The sequence below is a fragment of the Notamacropus eugenii genome, chromosome 1 (genome assembly GCF_028372415.1).
Source record: "Notamacropus eugenii isolate mMacEug1 chromosome 1, mMacEug1.pri_v2, whole genome shotgun sequence".
Lineage (NCBI taxonomy): Eukaryota > Metazoa > Chordata > Mammalia > Diprotodontia > Macropodidae > Notamacropus > Notamacropus eugenii.
Genome location: NC_092872.1, coordinates 640134801 through 640161406, shown reverse-complemented (window position 1 = coordinate 640161406; position 26606 = coordinate 640134801). Strand labels below are relative to the sequence as shown.

The 26606-nt window shown below is 40.8% G+C and overlaps 1 long non-coding RNA gene across 1 annotated transcript; it reads right to left on the bottom strand.

Moving 5' to 3' along the window:
- Nucleotides 1-1188: 1188 nt before the first annotated feature.
- On the bottom strand, nt 1189-26353 carry LOC140520940 (uncharacterized). The gene is made up of 3 exons (XR_011972720.1): nt 23371-26353; nt 22751-23001; nt 1189-1275 (listed from the first exon to the last, which is right to left on the bottom strand). It is a non-coding gene; the product is annotated as an uncharacterized lncRNA (long non-coding RNA).
- Between the last annotated feature and the right edge of the window lie 253 nt (nt 26354-26606).

The window sequence follows — 26606 nt, the reverse complement described above, 5'->3', positions numbered from 1 at the left end:
TTGAAAGAACTGGAAACTCTGATTAGTGCAGGAACCAACCATGACTCCAAAGGTTTGATAACGAGCCATGTTATCCACCTCTTGATAGAGATGTGATAGATTCAACATGATAGATGCAAAATGAACCCTACATTTTTGGATATGGATAATTTGGTAATTTATTTTGCTTAACTATGCATATTTGACATAAAAGTTTTATTTTTCCTTTTTTCCCAACTGGGAGAAGTGGTAAGAAAGAAAATAATGCTTATTTATTTAAAAACAAAACCAATTTAAAAAAAAATAAGAGTACCTCCTTTGATTCCTCTATGGGTGCATTTGCCATTCCTGAGACTTTCCGGACCAAAACATTGTTCTCTGTCTCCCACATTTTGTTTTCCCCTAAAACGCCTTCTGAAGACAAGAATGAGGTCTCACTTCTGTATTTGTATCCCCAAAACTTAGCATAAAGGTTAATGCTTAGTAAATGCTGAACAAATGCATTTCATTCATTCATATTCAAATGCTGCACAACTTTAGGCAAAGCCTGAAAAGTCTTGCCCATAATCAACATGACTTCACAGCAATGTGTTCTGGCTCCATGTTCTGAGATCTGCAGCTTCCTTCCATAAGGTTGTCTTCAGTATCTTTGAGGTTCTTCCCCATCCTTCTTGGACTCATTTGTAGAAAGTGGCTGATAGCGATCCCTGCAGGTAACTAGACCAAGTTGAACCAAAAACATCACATTTATCACAGACATCAGGACAATTAGAAGAGAAACATAAGAATAAGGAGAGGGTAGAAATGATATGCCCTGTTGTCTACAATTGTAGAGTGATGATCCCTGACAGTGTGCTCTCAGGTTTCACAGGTGTGCATGGGAGGGAATTGGAAGTTCTACAGTTCTACACAGGCTTCCATAGACCTGGCATAGAGCTGGATAGAGCAGGTATGACATTTAGATATCCATCCACCTCGGTTTTTGTGGTTGTTTTTTGCTTTTTTGTTGTTATTTTGCTTTCAGAATTTGAGGACCATGGAGCTGAAATGAAGAGTAAAGGTAAATATTATGGGCCTTCCTCTCATTCCAATGATTCATAGGAATGTGATAGAGATGCATCAGATGTTTGGAATGGCTAAAAAGACTCCTTTACCTGCAAAGATGTTACTTCTGCTTGAAGCAGATATGCTAAAGTGCTGAGCAATATCGCCAGACAATGCAACCGTGACCACCAGGTATACAATGTGAGGATGTAATGTACATTTTTATCCAGGAAGAAGTTTTCCAGGTAGAACCTAAAGGAGAGAAGCAATGACCGCACTTAGGAAATAAATACCTTCATAATTCTCCAAACTGACTCTCTGGGGCTTCAGCAGAGTATCCCATAAAGAGAATCAATAAATCAATAAACATTTATTAAATACCTACTAAATGCCAGATACTAAGCTAAAGGTTAGGGATACAAGAAGAGGCAAAGACAGTCCCTGACCTCAAGGACCTTATGATCTAATGGAGTAGACAAAAAGCAAACAAATATGTATGAAGCAAGTTATATATATAGGATAAACAGGAAATAATTAACAGAAGGAAGGCACTGGAATTAAGAGGGGTTGGGGTAGGCATCCTGTAGGAGGTGAAATTTTAGTTGGAACATAAATGAAGACAGGGAATAAATAGTTGGAGTTGAGGAAAGTGGTCCAGGCATTGGGAACAGCCAGAGAAAATGCTCAGAGCCAAGAGATGCAGTGTCATGTTCATGGAGTAGCCAAGAGGCCAGTGTCACTACATCAAAGAGCATGTTTTTTGGGAATGAATGTAAGAAGACTGGAAAGGTAGGAGGAGGCATGGTTATGAAGCGATATGAATGCCAAAAACATCAGTGTTACCAAGTAAAAGAATTAGAAGGGCTTTTCTTTTGTTTGTTTTTCCCCTATTCTGAGGGCAGTCTACTACACAGTAGAGAAGATCTGTACTCTGGATGGGGAGTTGAGAAAATCAATGCCTATGCTGTCCCTTCTCCACAATTACTCAATAATGATTACTTCCTTGGGGGTGTCATAGGCGTGAACTAAAGTTCAAGAGTTTGGGGCTCAGACCTTATAGAGCAGGGTTTCTTAACTGTGTGGGGGATGGCAAGACCCCTACTCAAATTGATTACTCAGAGGCATCTCAAAGTACAAACAGAAAGTCCTTTATTCAGTTCTTGTAAGAAGAGGACTTCACCCTCCCCAAGCAGAGTGGAGCACCTTATAGAAGCAGATGCATAGTTATATACCAGAAAACCATAACCCTTACCCTTTTGGTCAAGAGCCTGAGCAAGCGATCTTATTTTGAGAAATAAGGAAATGGAAGTCAGGAGCCTGAGCAAGCAGCTTATTTTCAGAAATTTGATAAGGAAATGGGTTAAGCCAATTTGGGGAGAGGGGCAACAGGTGGTTTCACAACTTCAAGTTTCCCCATATCATATGATTTCTGAGAAATTGAAACTCGGGCTTAGAGTCTGATCTACTTCAGATTTAAGTTCTTGAGAAGGTTTCACTAGCCATCACACTCATGGGGATGGTAAAATTAAAAAAATTTACAGATAATAACTATTTCAATATAATTCATCTCCTTTCTGTGCATATATTTTGTTTTAGGCATTTAAAAAACTTATTCTGAAAAGGGAGCCATAGGCTTCACCAGACAGCCCAAGGGGTCTGACCCAGAGAAAGGTAAGTACTATTGTAGAGAGAGAAGAGTATCTCCTGAGCAGCATTACCTCTTGGAAAAAGTCTAAGATTCTAGGGCTTCACACTCTTCAACTTTTCCATCCTGGCCCTCACCTCCATGGCTGGGAGAACAGGAATGGAGATTTACGACTTGAAGAAGGAAGGAAGCAAGGACCTTGCTCTAACAGTGAGCGATTCCAACAGCGGCAGTACAATGGGAAGGAACAAAGCTTATTCAGACTAATAAGATTGTCTTATTGAAGGGTTTATGGGCTATTTGAATGCTTTATTATATTTTCAACACTTGCTTATTATTCTGGTGAGTCTTTTGCATTTTCTGTGAATTGAAATAAAGACTGTTTGCCCAGGAGCTTATGACTCTATTATTTACATTCGAAGAGACCTAGATAAGAGCTATTCCCAAACTATATTTCGAGATTTCCAGGCAGGTGGCAGCATGATGAGCTAAAGAGAGAAAGCTGTCTGGGTTGGATGTGATCCACTAGGGCCCAGGGGCTTTGGAGATCTTAGGCTACAGGTTACAACATTGAAAACATCAGAATTGAGATCAAAGGCAGTGATCAGTATTGTTCCAGAGGGCCAATGACAAAACTTTCCTCCTCTCAGTAGAAGGGTTCTTTCTTACATGTTAAGGAAAAATCAGCTAACTCGATGAATATTTGTCAGGAAATGACTTGGCAGTATTAGGAATTTTACGTTACACTATAAAAACAAAAGCCATAAACAAAACCGTTTTGAAAGAACAGAAAATAGAAAACTAGAATTCCTTCCTCTTCAGTCTTCTCCTTTTCCTTTTCCTTGGCTTTCCTGATCAATTTAACCCAGTTAGGTGAGGGCTGAATATTTTCACACTTGAGAGTGAAAAATCCATTTTAGTCAAAAATGGAGCCAAATGGAGCCCACAAGTCAATTATTGTCATATTGTAGAGCTGCACAGATCTATCTATGATTCTAATTGATTTCTTCTAGAGTTAGACAAGGAATTTTGAAGTGAAATTTCCTCCTGATGAAAGGGGGTAAGGTTCCATCCTTCTCCAAACTCTGGTGTTCCAGCCAAGAATTTCATTGAGAATCCCATGCAGATGAAATAGAGGTCACTTTCTCACTGAAGGAAATGTAAAGGGTGAAATCAGAGTTGTAGGGAATAATCAGGAATGCATAATGTGGATGAAATTCCCATGAAAGAAGATAATGGATGACAAATAACTGAACCTGGCACATAGTAGGCACTTGAAAAATGCTTGTCAATTGGTTGATTGACAGTGAGAAGCCCCCATTTTCACTGGGGTCACCTAGGAAGACTTCCAAATTTCAGTGACCTTAGAACAGAGGGGCAACAAAATGACTGGCTGAGAGAGCCCAGTGAAGGAGATCTTGGCTGTTCTTTTTCTACCCTCAGTCTCAACACTGGGGCCAATATTATTCACAGAAATTCTAAATCCAGAGCTGGAAGAGACCTCAAAGGACATCTAGTCCAACATTTTCGTTTTACAGGTGGGGAAACTGAGGCCTTAGGAGGTTAAGTCATTTGCCCAAGGTCACACAGCAATGGATGAAGTCCATAAAGCATAAACTACTGACATGGACCCATGGCATTTTTGACAGAAGCACCAAGGAACAAATTTGGAGCGGGTCCTGCCTCTTGTTGGAAGTATTCTCAAAAGTTAAGATTCTACTCCTGAAACATGTCTAGGTTCTACCAACAGCCTATTAGAAAATTTTTCAAATCTTTCTTGAAGTGACTTAAATTTTCAGTCCATGATATCTGCTTTACCTTCCCAGAGCATATCTATTTCTCTGTGTCTAATAGTACTATGTAAATTCATCTTTAATGATCCTAAATTTACCGCTTTCAAACTTTTCACAAAAAGCAGTATTGTAGAGTTGGAGGAAGATCACCTGGGTTCTAGGTCAACCTGAAGACCTATCACTAAGTAACTGCATGACCTTGAACAAGTCCCATTTAACTGAGCCTCAACTTCCTCATCTATAAAATGACAGGGGTGGACTAAAAGAACTTTAATTTTCCAGGTAAAACCTGATAGAGAGAAAAAAGACAGTATTTATGACATCTTTTTAAAAAAATTTCCCTAAAATAAACTGGACATCTGGGATTTGGGCAGAGAACCCTATAGGAGAAATAATCTCCGGGCTGTAGAATTGAGGAGTGTCCTCCTCAAATGAGATAATATTTACAAAGTGCCTAGCACAGGGCCTGGAATACAGTAAGTACTTAAAATTTGTACCCCTTCCCTCCTCCCCTTCTCCTCTGGTTCTAGAAATAATGGAATTGGTGACCACGTCAGTATTAACTCTAGCTATATCTTGCATCGCTCTCCAAGCTTCGATCCTATCACCCGAAAGTCTTTATCTTTCCAACATTCACAATACAAAGCATCAATCCTAGTCCACAAGAGAAAACTGGCTTAGAACAGCAACAAATCATAGCTGATGACGCTTTGCTTTTGAACATCACAAAAGTACCCTCAAAGCATGCTTAAGTCCTGATCCCAGCTCTGTGAGTTAGGCAAGGCAGGTGCCGTCATCTTCATTATAGCTGGAGATGGATGGAGTGATTCACAGCTTTTCTAAGGTCTTAGTGACCTAGTGGTAGACAGAATCAGAATTCTGATTTCTTACCTCCTAGCTCGAAGGCTTTTGATTTGGGACTTTTTTTCCATCAGATTAAACTGCCTCAACTTAGCATAAACAAAACAGAAACTACAATACCTGATTTTCTTTTAATTCTGAAAGTTCTATTGATTTGGCTCAGTAGCCACAGGCCCCACATTCCCCAACTACAAAAAGTTGCCTTTTTAAGACAGTCTGAATGAATTACGCTGATGATTAGCTTGAGGAATTGTGATATTGTGATTGGTATAGAAAATACTGTAAACCAAATGAAATGCCTGTTGAATTCGTATCCATTTTAAAAAATAAAATTCAGATGCCTCTTCCAGGAAGCTTTCCCTGATTCCTTCCTCAGTGATAGCAACCTTCCCCACCTTGGACTTCATATAGCATTCATTCTGTCCCTCTCTTACACACATATAACAAACCTGGTGTAACAGTAAGAATCTGGGGACTTGATGTAACCAAAGCCTTGAATTTTAGAGTTGGAAGGGATCTCAGGGAGCATCTATAGTTCAATCCATACCTGGAAGAAAACATCTCTACAACATATGACATTTATGTGACAAGTGGTCAACTAGCCTTTGAGGGGGGTCCAAAGAGGAGAAGTCACTACTTCCTGAGGCAGCCCCTTCCAGTTATGAACAATTCTGATCGTTAGGAAAATTTTCCTTACAAAAAGCTTAAAATCTACTAAGGAATCAGGAGTCCTTGGTTCAAATATTGGCTCTGAAGCTTGCTACCCTATAGCTACCTGAATTCTCCTTTGGGAGGTTCTGTTTTCCCACCTGTAAAATGGGGACAGCAATCTTTATGAAAATTTAAAGTGATTCAATCTGCATCACACAACCCATATGTGTCAAGAACCCCCATCTCCATGCTTCTCTTTTAATTACTACATTGTAGCTGTCTCTCCTATTACATTACTGATGGCCATTTTGGTCTGAATCTGTGATTTTATTGGTGTGGTGAACATCTGGTATAGATGCTACCTCATTAATGGAGATCTTTGTAATTTATAGCCTTGGAGAGAAGCCTGGGGCACCTGACCTCAGATCTTCCTGTATCTTGGCCCTCCATTGGCTAGGTTCTGATACTGCTCAATTACTAAAAAAAACAAAAAAAAAATTGGCTCATGTTTACTTGGTGCTTTAGGGTTTGCAAACTATATTCCTCATAACAATCTTGTGAAGTAGGTTAGTAGGTTGCACAAGTTTTTAAAAATTTATTTAAAAATTAATTTTATTGATATCTTTTGTTTTTATATAGCCTAAATTTCCCTCTGTAAGCTTCCTCCTCTCCCTTCCCAGAGAGCCTTCTGTAGAATATATATCATCATTTTACAGTTGAGGAAATTAAAGGTCAGAGAAGAAAAATGACTTGCCCAATCGTGTAGTTAGTCAGTTACTGCAAGCCAGTGTTCCATCTCCAAGTCTGTGGTTCTTTCCTTTACCCCAGGCTGCCTCCCTTACGATGGATCACTTCATGGATATGTGAAAATGATGGATTATTCGAGGGAGAAAGCTTCCAACTTCTTTCCCAAAGAAGACAATGGAATAATTGAAACGGCCCATGTTGCATCAGATGATAATTTGGAAAAGGGCGGAGGAACTTTGGGGGCCCTGAAGCATTGGTTTTGTGTGTTGGGCATTGTTCAGGCTGGCAAAGGACAATTTGAGAAGTTGCTTGGATAATAAATGCCTCTAATTGACGTGTACCTCCTGCTATTTTAGTAAATGTAAGCACCTTGAGGGCAAAAACTATTTCATTTCTACCTCAGTTTCCCCAGCTCCTAGCACACATTGATAGTTTAAAGGATATAGTTTGATATGTTCAAATTCAATCTATTTCAACTAATATTTATTAAGTCCTTGCTAAGACTGGCTGTGCCAAGCCTACTACGTTTCAGGCAAGTTTCCTCTTTCATCAATGATTTGTAATAACCACAAGATCTGCAATACTTAGTCCTTTCCCAATACCTCTAATTCTCATTCTTTGTCCTTCAGATGACCTCCTTGTGACCTTAAACCTTACTTTCACCTTTCACCCCAAGTCTTCGATCCCTTTCCCTTCACTTGGTCTCCAGCCAACCCTTGCCTTTGGAAAAGTCTTCTGCAACGTCAGTAGCATCTCTAGTTAGTCACTGACACCATAAACTTGCAGTTTGGCTTCATAATATCTCTAGCAAAGTGAGACTGGGTTTGCCCTTAGGGCCGGTTGGTCTTGGCCTTCTGTGCCATGGCTGATGGAACTGACTCTGGATGGATCTAGTATTTGTGTCATTTTGAGTGGACATGAGGAATACCCAGTGGGTTGGTATGAGAGAAAGAGAATTGATACTTGCTCTACCTTATCATTAAAGTTCTATTGACTCTTTTTAAAAGAAAAATATTTATTTTCAACATTCTTTTCTTTTTAAATGTTGAGTTCCAAATTCTCTCCCTCCCATGCCCATTGAGAAGGCAAGCAATATGATATCAATTACTTATGTGAAACAATGAAAAACAAATTTCTATAAGTCCTATTGACTCCTAATGGTGTAGAGTCAAGCTGGAGAAAGGTAAGATGAGCAATTCCTGACATATAGATATAGAATTGTAATTGATCTTCATAACAACCCTGAGATATAAGTGCTGAAATCTCCATTTTACAGAAGAGGAAGTTGAGGCTGAGAAAGTAAAAGACTTACCCAGGGCCACATGACTGGAAGGGTCTGAGGCATGACTTGAAATCAGGACTTCCTGATTATCCACAACTCTATCTAGATGTCTCAATGGGAGGAAGGGTGTTTCCATCTACTGTCCTCTCCCTCACCTGAAGTACTCCCCACCGTCTCCTTTCTTGCCTGGAAGTTTTCTGCCAGCTTGCAAGGTTGCCATTCGGGGCAACCAACCCTAGGTCATACACTGCTCTACCCAGGGTACTGTTCCTATGGTGCCCATGGGGTAAAGTCACCCCTTCAACTTCCACAGAAGGAAAGGTCAGACTCCCTTCTCTCTAAACACAAATATAACCATGGACAGAGTATCTCCTGTGCAAACTATCTTTGCTGCTTGGATCACACACCCTCCACCCAACCCTGGTAAAAACAATCCCAGTTATGACTCTGCTATGCAAGCACATAGTCAGCCTATAAGAATGCGGTGGAGCCACAGGTCAATCTTTTGTGATTCTGGAGCCAGGTTCTATGGGAATGGAGTTCTCAACAAGCTAAGAAGACAGTCACATAACTGGAACCTGTGTGCCCAGGGAGGACAAGCAGAGCAGGGCTGAAGTATCTGGGGAGGAGAAAGAAGTCATGATATATACCGTACCTTCCCAGTGCCTAGATCATCGTGCCATAGATAAATCACCCAAAACGTGTGCACTGGTATTCAACAGCCAATCAGAACCAATTGCTATGTCAATTCAGTTCCTATCCCTGAGGGTGTGTGTGTGTGTGTGTGTGTGTGTGTGTGTGTGTGCGTGTGTGCGTGTGTGTAGTATGTGCTCACATTGTCATAGGACAACAGAATGTCGGAGCTGGAAGGAACCTTAGAGATCATCCTTTCTGAGGCCCAGGAGGTAAAGTGAGATATCGTCCTTGAAGTCACACAAGCATCAGCAGTACATCCAGGATACAAATCCAGGTTTTCTGACTCCCAAACCAGTGGCTCTTACTCTTATCCAAAGCTCAAAGAAAGCTGTAGTCTGATGTCTTGTTTACAGAAGCGTCATCTTGCAACGATATCAGACAATGAAGAATTTGTCAGCTCTGCAATAAGGCTTCCTACCAAGCCCTTAGCACAAATCCTTCTGATGGGGAGGGATGATCTTTCTTCACCATCAGCAACAAACTCAGTGCAAGTGAGAGCAAGCTGACAAGGAGGTCTGTTGGGTTGGCAAGGCAGAAAAATCACAGATGCTTTCGATGGTGATGATGATTCACAGTCAGAAAACATAACAGTCAAAAAATGTAATGGAGGGTTAGGAAGTAGAGTTTTGGGCTTTTTTAACAGTCAATAAACCATCTACCAGGTGCTGAGTATTATACAAAATGACGGTGATAAAAATATAAGAAAGGAAGACATCCCCTGACCTCATGGTGCTTACAATCTAAAGGGGGGGGGGGGGGAAGGCAGCACACAAAAAGAAGCTGAAAAGTGGGGTTGGGGGTGAGAGAAGTTACTCAGAGAGGGGACCTATGGAGATATCCAAAGAAGTCCAAATGAATGCAGCTGGATGGGAAATAAGGAGTTGGCTGGGCTGGGCCTCCTCCTTAAATGGAATTTCCACATTTGTCGTCATAGATTTATCTGAAAGGATCCTTCTGGGTCATTCAGTCCAGCCCCCTCATCTTGCAGATGAGGAAACCGACACCTGGAAAGTAAAATGATTTACCCATGGTCATGCAAATCATTACTAGCAGTCAGGATTCAAACCCAGATCCTTTAACTTTAAAGAAAATGCTGTGTCACCACATTGGTTCCTCCAGATTTAGTCCTTTTACCAATTTCTGAGTTCTGGTTTGAGGAAAAATGACTATTAACTCCACAGTCTCATGATGAGAGGCCTGGGGGCCGAATTCCAGCAAAACCAGTTTAACCTCCCTTCTGTTAACCTGCACTTTGGCACCTGTACCGTCATAATAGCAATCCTGATGATGCCCCTGAGGAATTGCACGATCCTGAAGTACCTTCTGAATCATCAACAATTAAGTTGTTTTCACTATAATTTTAGCATTAAGTATATTTTATAATATTCTCATTCTTCGAAAATTAGTAATCATAGAACGTTGGAGCTAAAGGAGACGTGGATGTTGTCGTGTCCGATCTCTTCTTTTAACAAATGAACCTCAGAAAGATTAAGTGATTTGCCCAAGGTCACAAAATTAGTCAGTGGGGGAAAAAAATTGGCCTAGAATCCAGGTGTCCAAACTGCTGGTCCATGTCTTTAGAAAGGACTTGTTTGGTGGAAAGAGTTCTGGACTGAGAGTCAGAAGGGCTACAATGAAATCTCGCCCACACCTCCACTATTTGCTACTTGTAAGAACTTGGAAGCTTTTTACCCTCTGTTGTTCTCAGTTTCCCCATCTGTCAAGTTAAGGGGTTGGACAAGATGAACTTTAAGACTCCTTCCGGCTCTAAACCTATTACCCTGTGGCATGTCTTTATATATCTAAACCCCCAACTTCTACAAGAAGCCTTTCCTTAATTCTACTGACTTCCCTTTGAGATTATCTCCAATTCGTCCTGTACATAGTTTGTACATAATTATTTTCATGCTTTCTCCCTAATTGGACTGTGAGCTCAGTGAGACAAGGAACTGTCTTTTGCTTTTCGTCACATCCCTAGCACGATGCCTAGCACATAGTTGGCCCTTAATAAACACTTACTGACTGACTGAAAGACTGACTGACACACACACCAATCTTTAATCGGGGCTGCGATTTCATCAGCGTGAGAGAGCACCCAGTACGTAAACTCCCTCTTATACTGCAGACTACAGAATGACATAGAGAACTGCTTAGGGCAATGAAAAATTAAGTGATTTACCACAGTCACACAGCTAGTTAGGAGCGCAGAAAACATCTGCACCCAGGTCTTTCTGACTCTAAGACCAGTTTTCTGTGCATGATACAATACTATGTATATTTTTGTGTGTATGTGTACGTATACACATATATGATTATGACAGAAAGGTATGAGCAAGAATCACTCAGGATGAAAAGATAATCAATCAATCACAAGAGCTAACATTGATATAGAGCCTACTATATGCCAGGCACTGTTCTACCCAGCTTACAAATATCTCATTGGATCCCCACAACAACCCAGCAATGTAGATTCTATTTATTTTCCCCATTTTACACATGAGGAGACTGAGGTAAAGAGGTTAAGAGACTTGCTGGGGGCGGAGCCAAGATGGCGGAGTAGAAAGACGCACATACACATAGCTCCGAACCCACAACCCACAGAACGGCTACAGGGGAGTAACTCACGGCGAATTCTGCACCCAGAGGCCACAGAATATCGGAGCGAGGGAGATTTCTGTTCTGGAGGGACCTGCAAACCTCTCGCAGGGGGTCCTTCACGCTGCGGACTGGGCGCCGAGACTGGGAGCTGAGGGCAGCCCTGCAGCGGCCGCGGCACCGAGAGGAAAAGATCCGAGCAGGCTTCGGGGATGGGATCTCCAGCGGCCACGCGGGTCCCTCCACCCACAGAGGGACCTGCAAACCTCTCGCAAAAGGTCTGTGGTGCTGCAGACGCGGAGCCCAGCCCAGCCCAGACCTGCTGCGGCCACAGCACCAAAAGAAACAAACCCGAGCAGGCTTCAGGGACAGGATCTCCAGCGGCCACACAAGTCCCTCCGCCCACAGGTGACGGGGGTCGGTGAGAGAGTCTCTTTGGCGGATCGAGAGGGGAGTGGGGTTCCCCCATGATTCGGGCCCCCCCAGGAGGTAGAAGCTGAGAGGCAGCTGCAGACAGGGGCTCCCCAAGCGGGCGGGAGCCTGGATCCACTGTGGAAGGTCTGTGCATAAACCCCCTGAGGGAACTGAGCCTGAGAGGCGGCCCTGCCCTGACCTGACCACCTGAACTTAATCTCACACTGAATAGCAGCCCTGCCCCCGCCAAAAGCCCTAAGGCTGGAAGCAGCATTTGAATCTCAGTCCCCAAATGCTGGCTGGGAGGACCAGGAGGCGAGGTGGGTGTGAGGAGAATATTCAGAGGTCAAGTCACTGGCTGGGAAAATGCCCAGAAAAGGGAAAAGAAATAAGACTATTGAAGGCTACTTTCTTGGAGAACAGACATTTCCTCCCTTCCTTTCTGATGAGGAAGAACAATGCTTACCATCAGGCAAAGACACAGAAATCAAGGATTCTGTGTCCCAGCCCACCCAATGGGCTCAGGTCATGGAAGAGCTCAAAAAGAATTTTGAAAATCAAGTTAGAGAGGTGGAGGAAAAACTGGGAAGAGAAATGAGAGATATGAAAGAAAAGCATGAAAAGCAGATCAGCTCCCTGCTAAAGGAGAACCAAAAAAATGTTGAAGAAATTAACACCTTGAAAACTAGCCTAACGCAATTGGCAAAAGAGGTTCAAAAAGCCAATGAGGAGAAGAATGCTTTCAAAAGCAGAATTAGCCAAATGGAAAAGGAGATTCAAAAGCTCACTGAAGAAAATAGTTCTTTCAAAACTAGAATGGCACAGATGGAGGTTAAGGACTTTGTGAGAAAGCATGATATCACAGAACAAAGAGAGAAGAATGGAAAAATGGAAGATAATGTGAAATATCTCATTGGAAAAACAACTGACCTGGAAAATAGATTCAGGAGAGACAATATAAAAATTTTGGGACTACCTGAAAGCCATGATCAAAAAAAGAGCCTAGACATCATCTTCCATCAAATTATCAAGGAAAACTGCCCTGCGATTCTAGAACCAGAGGGCAAAATAAATATTCAAGGAATCCACAGAACACCGCATGAAAGAGATCCAAAAAGAGAAACTCTTAGGAACATTGTGGCCAAATTCCAGAGTTCCCAGGTCAAGGAGAAAATATTGCAAGTAGCTAGAAAGAAACAATTCAAGTATTGTGGAAATACAATCAGGATAACACAAGATCTAGCAGCCTCTACATTAAGGGATCGAAGGGCATGGAATAGGATATTCCAGAAGTCAAAGGAACTAGGACTAAAACCAAGAATCACCTACCCAGCAAAACTGAGTATAATACTTCAGGGGAAAAATTGGTCTTTCAATGAAATAGAGGATTTTCAAGCATTCTTGATGAAAAGACCAGAGCTGAAAAGAAAATTTGACTTTCAAACACAAGAATGAAGAGAACCATGAAAAGGTGAACAGCAAAGAGAAGTCATAAGGGACTTACTAAAGTTGAACTGTTTACATTCCTACATGGAAAGACAATATTTGTAACTCTTGAAACATTTCAGTATCTGGGTACTGGGTGGGATTACACATGCACACACATGCACACACATAGAGACAGAGTGCACAGAGTGAATTGAAGAGGATGGGATGATATCTTTAAAAAATGAAATCAAGCAGTGAGAGAGAAATATATTGGGAGGAGAAAGGGAGAAATTGAATGGGGCAAATTATCTCTCATAAAAGAGGCAAGCAAAAGACTCATTAGTGGAGGGATAAAGAGGGGAGGTGAGAGAAAAACATGAAGTCTACTCTCATCACATTCCATTAAAGGAAAGAATAAAATGCACACTCATTTTAGTAGGAAAACCTATCTCACAATACAGGAAAGTGGGGGACAAGGGGACAAGCAGGGTGGGGGGGATGATAGAAGGGAGGGCATGGGGAGGAGAATGAAATTCAAGGTCGACACTCATGGGGAGGGATAGGATCAAAAGAAAATAGAAGTAATGGGGGACAGGATAGGATGGAGGGAAATATAGTTAGTCCTACACAACACAACTATTATGGAAGTCGTTTGCAAAACTACACAGATTTGGCCTATATTGAATTGCTTGCCTTCCAAAGGGAAGGGGTGGAGAGGGAGGGAGGTAAAGAAGTTGGAACTCAAAGTGTTAGGATCAACTATAATGTTCTTACCACTAGGAAATAAGAAATACAGGTAAAGGGGTAAAGAAAGCTATCTGGCCCTACAGGACAAAAGAGAAGATGGAGACAAGGGCAGAGAGGGATGATAGAAGAGAGAGCAGATTGGTCACAGGGGCAATTAAAAAGCTTGGGAGGGGAGGGGAGAAAAGGGGAGAAAATTTGTAACCCAAAATTTTGTGAAAATGAATGTTAAAAGTTAAATAAATTTAAAAAAAAAAAAAAGAGAGACTTGCTGAAGGTCCCACAGTTAGTAAGTGGCCAAGACTGGATTTAACCTCGTCTTCCTGACTCCAGACCTACTGTTTTATCCACTGTATAACCTATTTGCCTCAATCAACAAGCATTAATTAAGAAATAAAGCATTGACATTATTTTACAGGCATTATATCTGATACTGAAAATACAAAGAAAAAAAGGAAACAGTCTCTGTTCTCAAAGAGCTTACTTTATTGGGATAAACACTTGTACAAACATCAATTAATACAGAGTATGTGTAAAGCAAACACATGGAAAGGGGTGGGGAGGGAAAGGCACTCAGCTGAGAGAATCAGGAAATGTCTCATGTAAGAGAGAACTCGAGCTGAGCTTTGAAGGAATCTAAGCTAATTCTAAGGTGCATGATGGATTGTCAGCTGTATTATTGGAGAAAGTACTCCACAGCATTTAGAAATGTTGGAGCACCTATGTGCATACGGAATTATATATTATATTATATAATATATTATATAATTATATATCTTATATTATATATATTATAATATATTATATACATTATATAATATTATATACATGCACATGTTTATGTGTATATATGCAGCACATATATGTGACTGGGTATGTGATTTCAATGGTGTAGGGACTTCTTAGTGAGAAAGTTTCTCTCTTCTCATAAAAGATCAACAAATTCTCCATAACTTTGCAACTTAGAGAGTTAATTGGGACACGGAGGGGTTAAGTCCCGGGTAATATAGCCAGAGATGGGTGTTCCTGACTCTAAGGCCAAGGAATTATTCACTATGTCATGTTTATATAAATATGTAATATTTATATGTGCATATGTATATGTAGATATACACATACACAAATGTATATTTGGGCAGCTAGGTGGTACAGTGGATAAAATGCCAGACCGAGAGTCAGGAAGGCCTCAATTCAAATCTACCCTCAGACACTGACTAGCTGTGTGACCCAGGGCAAGTCACTTAATCCTATTTGCTTCAGTTCCCCCATCTGTAAAATGAAGCAGAGAAGGAAATGGCAAACCACTCCAGTATCATTGCCAAGAAAACCCCAAATGGGGTCATGAAGATTCGGACATGACTGAAATGACTGCACAACACAGACTCTTTATTAAACAGGTATTGGATTGAATAGAACCCCTATTTCCTGACTATACCAGATAAGACTTTATGATACCATTTGAAAGATGGTATATGTGACAATAAAATAAAGTGGGAGCAGGAATCTGTGAAAGAAGGAATCAAGAACATATGGTTTATTTGCTAATTTGTTTGTCTAGTTTCTCCCATTAAGTCAAACCTCCTTAAGGGGAGGAATCATGTCTCTCCCTTTATCATGTAATCCAAGAACATGGACTTGTGGCAGTGTTTTCTATAGAAACTGTCCGAGAACACATGACCCAATTCCCTCCTGTTGCTGACCTGAAACATTCAATCCCCTAGCAACCACAACCCAGCCTGTAGTTTAATACCTCCCTCCGCCTGACTTGGTAGCCTGAGCCCATCTTATTTGCTGCTGCCAGGGAGTGACTGATACCCAAGTCCAAATACTGCCATCTTAAAGACTAAGGAGAAAGAACATCCACTCCTACAGATTGAGAAGACCGACCAGGGGTGACCACATCCACAAAATATATCCTGTATAGGAGCTGCAGATGGACAAGAGTGTGGACCTGGGTTGGAGTAGGAAGAGGAGATGGGGCAGGATCACATCACGTTTAGAAGATCATGCTTTCAGACAGCCTGAGAGGCTCAAAGCGGCCAAAACCTATCTCTTTGACACCAATATTTCTCCAGTGATGCTACAAAGTAGTGAATCACACAATAGTATCTCAGGACCATCTCAAAATTCAAAACTGCAAGTGATCCTAGGAGAGGGGTTCTTAACCCCTCTGAGCTTAGGAGAAGAGAGACAGACAGACAGACAGAGAAAGACAAAGACAGAGAGAGGCAGAGACAGAGATACAGAGAGACAGACAGAGAGGCAGAAGAGATTTTTATGCTTATATAACATTATGTATGTCTGTATATACAATATATTGTGGATATATGAATTTCAGATTTGTGTATATATATGCATAAATATCTACATATAAAACTATTTCAATATAATGGAACATATAACTATTTCAATACAATTGGAGAGAGAGAAGTATTTCAATATAATAGGCTCACTTATAGTCTTGTGTATTTTACTTTATGCACATAATTCTGAGAAGGGGCCCTAGCCTTCATGAGATTGCCCAAGGGGTCCATGAAGTAAATTAAGGCTAAGAATCTCTACCCCAAGACAACGAAAAGATGGGTGGCAGTTGGAAGTGAATCACAGCATGTTACCAACAAGGATACGGCATGTGAAAAGACACAGGACATCATCAAACTCATATGTGAAAACCCAGAAAAGGGGGTAGTTTTGACAATACCATCCCCGTAAATCACAGTTGGGTGAGTGGCTGTATGTAGTTGCCATATACTGCTTTGTCCAGATGGAGCAGGATGTTCTATCAGAGGAGATGATAAGTAGGAAAAGAGATACCATGGAAGACTGGCCTCCCCACAGTCAGGTGACCTATCACAAAAGCTCACACTGGGATTAATTATGAAAAGTTTTACCATTCCCTCAAAGTCATAGCAGAATCAAAAGAATATGCCCCCTCCGAAAAGACTCCCAAGGCCAAGTTCTTTGGAAGATCAAGAATGACGATGATGGGTCGGGCCCCCAACCTGAACTTGGAACCATAGGACTCTGTTGATTACTACTAGTGTCACCTTGGGCAAATCCTTAAACTTCTCTGAAGTTGGGTCCTTATCCTGTATGATGCAGATTGGACCTTGCTGCAATAATGAGATACACGCCCAACATATCTCAAGATGAAAACATGGTTACAGCAAGAGGGTCCGGGCAGTTTCTCTTAAATGATTTTCTATAGAAGACCAAATGTCCACAAAATGCGGACAATATTTACTAAATTTACTAAAAGGTATATAGAATATAAGCTTATTTTGTTTATAGATTATAACAACAACAAATATTGACTTGATGGAGAAAAATGAACCTTTTTCGGTGCTTCCCCTAACTGCGTGAACTTGAACAAAGCATTTAACCTCTCTAGGACTCAGTTTCCTTCTCTGTAAAATGAAAGAATTGTACTAGATAAACTTTCAGATTCTGAAATAGTTGATCATCAACTCAGACTTCCAGAAACTGTAGACTGCTGCACTTTTATCATATGAAAGTTGTTATTCAACCACCCAAAAGATGTACCAGATGTCTGGGTGTGGTGGCCCACACCTACCTACCATACCTGATGCCATGGAAATGGAGACTGGTGGAGCCTTTAAGCCTGGGAGTTCTGTGAGTTAGCTGATGGGGGTTCTGAACGACACTTGGCAATAATACGGTGAGCCCTTTGGAGCTCTTCTGCGCTCCCAGGCTGCCTGAGGAGGCGTGAAGCGACCCAGGTAGGAAACAGAGCAGGTCAAAGATCCTATGATGATCGGGATGGAACTGGGCCTCTGAGTAGCCCCTGCACGGCCAGTCTGGCCAGAAACATACATATACCTGCATACACATATATGTGTATATATATATATATATGTATGCCTACATACATATGTGTATATACCTACATTATATATATATATATATATATATTTTAAAAGAAATAAATGTTTTATCTCTCCAGCTATTTTTTAAATTAGAGAACAGAGAGGAGTTTTGCATGGATCTATGTCAATAAGTACAGTTAGGAGTATGTTGGGGCCTGTTTGTACTAGCTCTGGAGAGCTGACTTTTAAAATGTTCAGTGTAAGCATTTTATACCCCAGAAACGGGCAAATGCTTACAAATCAAGGCTTGATTTACTGTTTTGCTTATTAGTTTATTAGGGATTATTGGAATCATTAGACCAGGGACTTTAAAGTCAAATAGAGGGGCGGGGAGGGGGGCACTGAATCGTACATAAGGACCCCTGCAATCCCAGGGCTCCTTAGCAAACTATACAACATTATTTACGCTTTATTGTATTTTAACGCATTTTGTTAAATATTTCCCATTTACATTTTAATCTAATTCAGCCTGGGAAGTGTTACAAGCTGAATCCAACCCTCTGGCCTTGTGTTTGACGCTTGCAGTTTCGATTTAAGTGGTACAGAAAATATTAACAGTGCAGATTAAGTTTAAAAGTGTGTCATGTCTACATTTTTCCCCCTGGAGAGTTGGTTGTTAAACCTTCACCAGCACAGCTGTGAACACATTCCTCTTTCACCATTAGGCTGCTGAACTTGGAGTGGTGAGACATGAGGTCCAATGCTGACTCCTCCACTTATTTGTGTGACTTTTGAGAAGTCACAGCCCCTGCCCCCTGGCCTCATGTTAAACTTATGTACCAGAAAGAGACTGAAGATGACCTCTAAGCTAGGACAAAGAAATGCGCCATGTGCTACACTGGAACCCAAAGAAATTAAGAGGCAAAAGAAGCACCAAATCAGATTCCTCTTGGTGGCTTTCCTGAGGGCTGCATCAGAAGACAGGGAAGGGCTGTGATCTTTACCCTTGAAGTGCTGATTCATCTCAAAGTGCTGCAATGGCCATAGTGCTGAATTTGGTATCAGGACCTGGATATGAATATTACTTTTGCACTTATTATCTGTGTGATCCTGTGTCACTTAACTTTCTGGGGCTCAGTTTCCTCATCTATATATTTAAAAAAAAAAAAGAAGAGGGAGGAGGAAGGGATGGAGTAGACCAGTGGTATCAAACCCAAATAGAAATAGGTCCCCGCAGGCACATATGGATTTAGAAAACCACACATTAACATTATCTGTGTTGCACTGTGTTTATTTTTTTTTTTTTAAAAACATTTCTCAATTACATTTTTATCTGGCTCAAGTTGTACAACCTGCAAAGGAGACTTTGATACCTTGGGACCAGGTAACTTCTAAGGTCCTTCTAAATCTAGGATCCAAGTTCATTCCTGGCCAAAAAATAAAAAGTGTCCATTCAGCAAGACTTAGAGTCAACTCTCATTGGATTCAATGAACCCACCCACCCTTAACAGATTGCCAGTTCAGTAACTAAAATCTGCAGTGCTCTGGCTGGAGGCCATGTACAGTACACACAAACATGTTTTGCCTCTGTGCAACACGTCCCAAGATTTATGTTTACGATGAAACCACCCCTAAGGACCCCACCTCCAATGGAAACTCCCTGACTTTCACAATTCAATCTTCACATTCCCTATTTGACTTAGCAATAAAGATGAAACTCACCTAAACAACCTGTCCCTTCAGTGATGGCTTAATTATTTCATGCAAAACATGTGTGAAAAGATTCAAGTGGGTGGGGTGACCACTTCATAGAAAAGTAGCTCTCAAACATTTTTTGTTTTGCTTCCTATTCAATGACATGAAGAATCACACTATATACTATGGGAGAGTCAGGGGACTTGGTCATGTGATCAAAAGTGTAAGTTCCATACAACTTTTGCTAGATCTGTACCACAGTCCTCTCTTTAAGGTTCATTGATAGAGAAGGCACAAAACTATGTTAGCTAAACCCAATGGCACCTTTTGGATTAGCTTTCTTAAAAAAATATGGATGCCAATCACAAAGAAGATTAGTTAACTTCCCATGGTGCCAGGCCACTAGGAATGAGAACTGGGGATAAGGGGAAGAGGAGTCAAAAGATATTTCTCTGCTATCCTTCCATTCATAACGAGCTCTACAGAAAGTACAGGTTATCCTGGATTTATGAGAATTCAGTGTTTAACATTCTTAAATATCCCCTAAATTGTTCCTCTTGGCCCTATATGTATATATCTATGTATGGTCATGCCATGTAGAGATGGGTTTCTCTGTTAAGAGAACCACTGATCTGGGAAACGTTGAAAATACAGGCCCAGCACCAACAATTAGAGAGGTCCTGGTAAAAGAAGTTTTCTGATCCACAGCCTCTTGGTATCCACTGGGGAAGGGAAATCCTTCCTGATTCTGGTGGCTGAGAAAAGCTCTGCTAATATAGTACCTTCTGCGGATTCCAGATAGAGCATAGTCAAGCCAAGCTAACTGCCACAAATGGATGACATTCCAAATCAAGATGGTCCAGCCAGCTGGGGTCAAGTTGGTGTTGTACTTGTTGGGGATGTTTCTAACAGTTCTCTGGAATATACCTGGAGTGACTGGCATTGCAACAACCAAACACTGCCACTGCTATACAAAAAACTAACATTTCCTTCCTCTCCCTCCAGTTGTGGGGGCTTCACTCTGCCTTGATATCAATGCCTGACCCTTACTACAACACAGTTACATACGAGACATTTGGGCTCTGACCTAATACGTTGTCTCTAAGTAGACAGATGTGATTATGTAACACTAATTCACATAAGCAGGTCCAGCTTTAACCAAGCCATGCCCAGGAAAACGCAGAACTACATGCTAAATAATAATTAAAACTAGACAAACCAGTCCTGCTAGTATCTCAGACTAGGGTGCAAAGGAACTTCAGAGAGTCAACAAATGTAGTCTGTAGGACTGGAGGCTGATTGGAGGCTCAGATTTCTCAACCATATTCATTTAACCACAAGGTTGAATTCCATTACTTGTTATTTCCCCAACATTTACTCATGTGTGATATCCTTATCACTCTCCCCCTTTCTATAGGTAGGAAATCATTGATTTGGTAGTTTGGTAACCAAGAATTTTTTTCAAGTTGTTGAATGAAACATCCAGGATATAAGTTGACTCTGATGCTTAGAGTAGGAAGAGACTTTAGAAATCACCTAAACCAAAGTCTCCCCATCCCACTCATGCCCCTCTCCTATATATTTATATATAGTCCCCCAGATAGCCACCCATCCTCTACCTGGATATTTCCAGTGATGGGAGTTCACCACTTCATGAGGCCCACTCATTTCATTGCTAGCCAACTCTAGTTGTTTTCAGTCATTAAGCATTTATTATGTAGTAGGCACAAAGCTGACCCTACGTTGGGATGAAATCTGCTTTCCTATCATTTCTACTTATTTACTGATCCTAATTCTAGAGACATAATTCCATAGGTTCCCAATCCACTTGTACGCTACCTTGAAAGGCAAGTTTGGGGAGAAATGTACCCACTATGACCTGGTTCCAGTTGAATGGGTCAGATAACTATGAAAACTCTCTATAAAAGGTAAACACTGATTGTTCCTCTACCTTTAAATGCTCCAGAAACTGCCGCACCATTCAACACCACCATAACTGCAAAAGTGACCATACTCGAAAAAATTAAGAAAACTTTGGCCCTGTTGTGTGTAGACATTTTAGAGACAGAAAAAAAAAAGGCAGAAAAGAGCATGGACACTGATGTGATTGGGATCACATTGTGCTTTCACCTAGATCATTGTCCTGTGCTGATGGGAGGAGGCAGATGAGTTTGCCTCCTTCCTAAAAGGCTTCTGATGTCAAAATGACAAGTGCCATTTATGCTTAATTGGATCATGACCTTTTATAATTATGAGAGTGGGTGGACTTCACTGAGTGTAGCAAAGATTCTGCCTGAAGTTAATCTTGAGGGCAATTATCCTCATATCCCCTATAAGATGTTTCATATCTCAAGGAAGTATGCATCTGAACAAGGTTCCAATTGGGAAGAATAAGTCCCAATTCATAGGAAATAAATGATGGAGAAGGGAAGAAATGACCAAGAATTTATTAAGCACCTACTATGTGCCAGAGATTATGCTAAGTGCTTTATGAATATAATATAATTTGATCCCTGTGAGGTAAGCATTCTTATTATTCCCATTTTTACGGCTGAAACTAAAGCTCGCAGAATTTAAATGACTTACCCAGGGTCATACAAGTTATAAGTTTCTGAGGTCAAATTTTAACTCAGGTCTTCCTGACTCCAGGCTTGGCACCCTATCCATTACACCACCTAGATGCAAACCTGTATTCAGAATTATGGAAACTCTGTACAGAAAGTCCAAACTTACAGCCCAAATTAATTAGAGAATGATTTCCAGTGCAAAAAAATTACCCTCTTAAATGATTTAATGTAATATTCTTTTAAATAACAAGTTTTATTGAATTTAAAATAGGATTTATGAAACAAGTTTTCAGGTTCTCTTCTGTTACACAAAGTGAAACATACCTACTTTGCAATGTTTTGGGGAGAATGTCAATAAAAAAAATTGAAAATCCTTTTTCATGACTGTAGGGATAAGGCACCATAACAAAGTTAAATGAATTCTGGTCTTGGAGTCAAGACCTGAGCTCTCCTTGCCTCTGACACTAGCTATATAATCCTAGGCAAGCTGCTTAGCCTCATCGAGTCTCTGTTTCTTCATATATAAAATGAGCATAAAGATATTTGTACTCCTTTCCTACTAGGTTATTGTGAGGAAAGCTCTCTATGGAACACATGTAAAACATGTATGTAACATCAAATGGGACAGATGATTTAAGCCTTTTAATCACTTTTCAAGGATCATCCTCATTCATTCTGTCTTTCTCAGCACCAATGCTGACTGAGATGGCTGGCCATCAAATCCAGAGGCCCCAAAGAGGAGGCGAAGGAAGTCAAACCCACTGAGGGTGAACAATTCTCACCTCTTCTCAGATGTATCCTCTCCACCAGCTGCCTTCCAAAGCATGAACTCTTCAATTTCCTGAGCTCCTTCTTGTTGTCTATTTCTAGTTTCTGAAGAGAACCATGACATCATGAAGGTGATGCCATGAATTGGATTTAAGTGAGGGAGGGCTGTGCAAAAATCACCAGCCTCACTTTCTCCTCTGGAGCCATCTGGGTCCAGTGGCCAGAGAGCGATCAGGATGACTGGATACGGCCCCCTCCTGGGCACCTGCAAGCAAGGGTGAGTGGTTAAGGGGTACAGAGGACAGCCCTCTTGGCCCCTTGAGTTTGCACATCCCTTTTCCATTGACCGCTCAGTAGACTTCTCTAAGCAATGTTTCCTTCTCCTATGAGAGATCAGACTTCCAAGTTCTGCTTACAGAGGAGCTTTCATCACTCAGAGAGAGGAAATGGGATCTTTATTGCCATTTACTTCTCAGAATGAAGATTTTGGTGAATAATTTAGGACCATGGACTTGCCCAGAACTCCCCTGTTGCTTACCTCTACCAGTAAATAACTTCGTAAAGCATACCTGGGGAATCCCAGTCTAATGTCACTGTGGAAAAAGCAAGTCCTGTCTTTCCTCTGTGTTCTCACCTTGGCTAGCTGATGAGTCCACTTGCTAGCAATGTTGAGAAGTCCATTGGGTGTGAACAGGTTCCTCCTCTCTCAGAATTCCTCTTTCACTCCCTTAAGCATCCTTCGCTCCAGAAAAGCTTGGAAAAAATCTAGGAATGCCATAGTGGGGAAGGGAAAATCAAAAGTGGCCTTGGTTTTCTGAGACTTCAATTAAGATTCTGAAGATTAAAATGGAAATCTCCTTAGGACAAATAAAAAAAAGTGCTCTGATGTAAACATTTCCAGAAACTTGGGAAACAGAGAACACAGGGCACTGCCTCCTATCACATGGGGACACAGATCCTATATTTCAGCAAGAGATAATCTAATTGTTTTGAGAGACTCAGCTCCCCAAAAAAGTGTCTTCTCTATCCTGGCTGAGCAAGCGACTCTCTTAGACAAGGCGTGGGGAGCCAAAGTGTGACAGTAACGATAGCGTTGTAAACTGTCTTAAGTCTGCGAAATCAAGAAAAGAACATAGCAGAAGTTTTTGGGAAAAATGAATGTACTCAATGGCATCTTTTCTCAACTCTTTCCCTAAGCTAGATAGAGGTGGTATTTGATAGTGGGGTAATTTGTACCCAGGATCCTGAAGGCAGCAATAGTCATCTGTATCCTAAAGATTACTTTTTGATGGTTATTGGGGAGAGATGGATAAGGTGGAATGAGAAGTATACTTCTTCATTTTCCACCCAATAGTGATATCAACACCAGGAAAGGCATTGAATCAATCTGGGCTTAAATCTTTGAGTCATCTGAGAGGGTTAGAATCATATGAATCTAATTATGGCCTCTCCTTCTCTACCCAGACCAGGGGAATAACAAGGCTTGACTTAGCTCTCAGGAAGGTTAGCACTGTGCAAAACATTAAGCTCATGTGACACAGATGGACCATTGCCAGTCACCTTGACCTATGTCTTGCTACTGAACATTGATGACTCTGGAGGAGAAAGTGAGGCTGATGACTTTGCACAGCTCTGCCTCACTTAAATTCAATTCACATGCAAGTCAAGACATCACCTACCTAATGTTATTGATCCTCTTCGAGAATGAAGAATGGACAGCAGCAAAATATGGGACAGTGTGGAGTAATGGAAAGAGTGTGTCTATGACACACATACTAGCTGTGCAAATCATTTAACTTCTCTGCAATTCATCTTTAAATGAGGTGGTTGGACTAGATTATCTTTAAAGTCCATGTAATTCTTATTTCACAGTGGTATTATGAGGCTTAAATGAGATAACATTTATAAAGTACTTTGCAAACCCCATTTTAGCCAAGGAGTGGTTAATTGAGGAGATGTTCTTTTTTTTAAAGAGGAAGACAGTTGGGCCATTTTGAGGCAATTGGCATTCTTTTTTAGCACAAAGAGAGGATTTATTTAACCTTTGGCATAGGCTTAGGTACAGTATGTTTAGAAAAGGGTCCTTCTTGATTTGTGCCACAATGTGACATTTGTACAGGGTAACCACACGGTTCAGATTTTCCACTGCAGTACTAATTACAATGGGGCACCTAGGTGGATAGTGCACTAGGCCTGGACTCAGGAAGACCTGAGTTCAAATCCAGCCTTAGACACTTACTAGCTGTATGAGCCTGGGCAAGTCACTAAACACTGTCTGTCTCAGTTTTCTCATCTGTAAAAATGAGCTAGAGAAGGAAATGGCAAACCAATCCAGTATCTTTGCCAAGAAAACCCCAAAAAAGGTCATGAATAGTCAGACATAACAAAAAACAACTAACTACCAAGTATTGATAGATTTGTAATAGTAAATTTTAAAAAACTTTGTCAAATCATGAATCTTGTTTTGGAAATATGGTAACTGTAAACCTACAGGTAGACATGGCTAGAAAATGACATCATCCCCACCACCACCACCTTCCTAATGAGTTACTTAGAGTTTGGTTAATCTTTCTTATATCAGTTTCTTCATCTATATGCATGTTGGAGGGGAAGGGGAGAAGGAAGGTGCTCATCAGGACCCTCCTGATCAATTGGATTTCTCCCCAGTAGAGTCAGTGTAATCACAAAAAAGGGACAAATGACTGACATCAAGGAGTTAAAATAAAGTACAAACAACGTCTACAATTCGTTATCCCTTCATGACATATGAAGCTCTCCTTAATGGAAGGAGGAGATTGCTAGCTATTGGCTGGTGAAGGACAGGCTGAGTTCCTGGGCCACCTTTAAAAGGCAAGACAGAGTGACCAACCGGAGCTCAGGAGGACTGACAAGGAAGCAAGCTGCCCACCCCCTGACAGACAGACAGATCATGGACTCAGAAGAACACATGAATCTTTGGACATGGCCAGTGCATGAGTTGGGTTTTGCCTGACTTTGTGCATTTGTTATGAGTCCTATTTTTCTTTTTTTTAATTGTTTGTGTGTGTGTGGGGGGGGAATTTGGTAGTAACAGGGGTTAGTGATGTCACTTTCCCAAAAGAAAACAAAGAAAAGGGGGAATCACTGAAACATCCAAAAGAAAAGCCCAGAAAAGAAGGGAATACATACAAGCAGTACAGATTTGAAAGTAGTATTGTTGTTGAATTTAAATGAGATCAAATGAGATTATTTTAAAGTGCTTAACAGTGGCTGGCACATAGTAAGTATTATCTAAATGTAAGATGCTAGTTATTATTATTATTGGTGGAATTTTAAATGTTTAATAACAGAAAATTGCACTAAAACTTGGGATGCCTAGATACCTTTTTTAAAAGCAAGCCATATATAATAAAGATTGAAAGATTCGTATACAATGATTTTTTGGGGGGGGGGTACTGCTCTGATGAACAAATATTTTTTTTCTTTTGGTGTTTAAGTCTACAATAAAAATATTTTTTTAAAAAAAAGAAATTCCATTATCATAATTCAATAGGGGAAGGACTTTTTGGATATTACATATTTTGTGATCTATGTTTCACAGATTTCTGTTTTCTCTTGCTTTGTCATTACTAGAATACTGTACAGTCAAATGAAATTATTGTAATGTTGCCAAAATGAAAAATAAAAAGCAAGACACACTCTCTAGGAAGACAACAGTCAAGGAAAGGGAACAGTGCCAGCAATGGAGAAAGAACTCAGCTCTTAAGAGGAAATCAATTCTTTGCCCTTTGCCTTGCATTTCTACCATAAGATCACAGTGGAGGGGGAGAGGGAATTTCTCTACTCCCCCACTCCCAACAATCCACACTGTCCACAGAACATTTTGCAGAG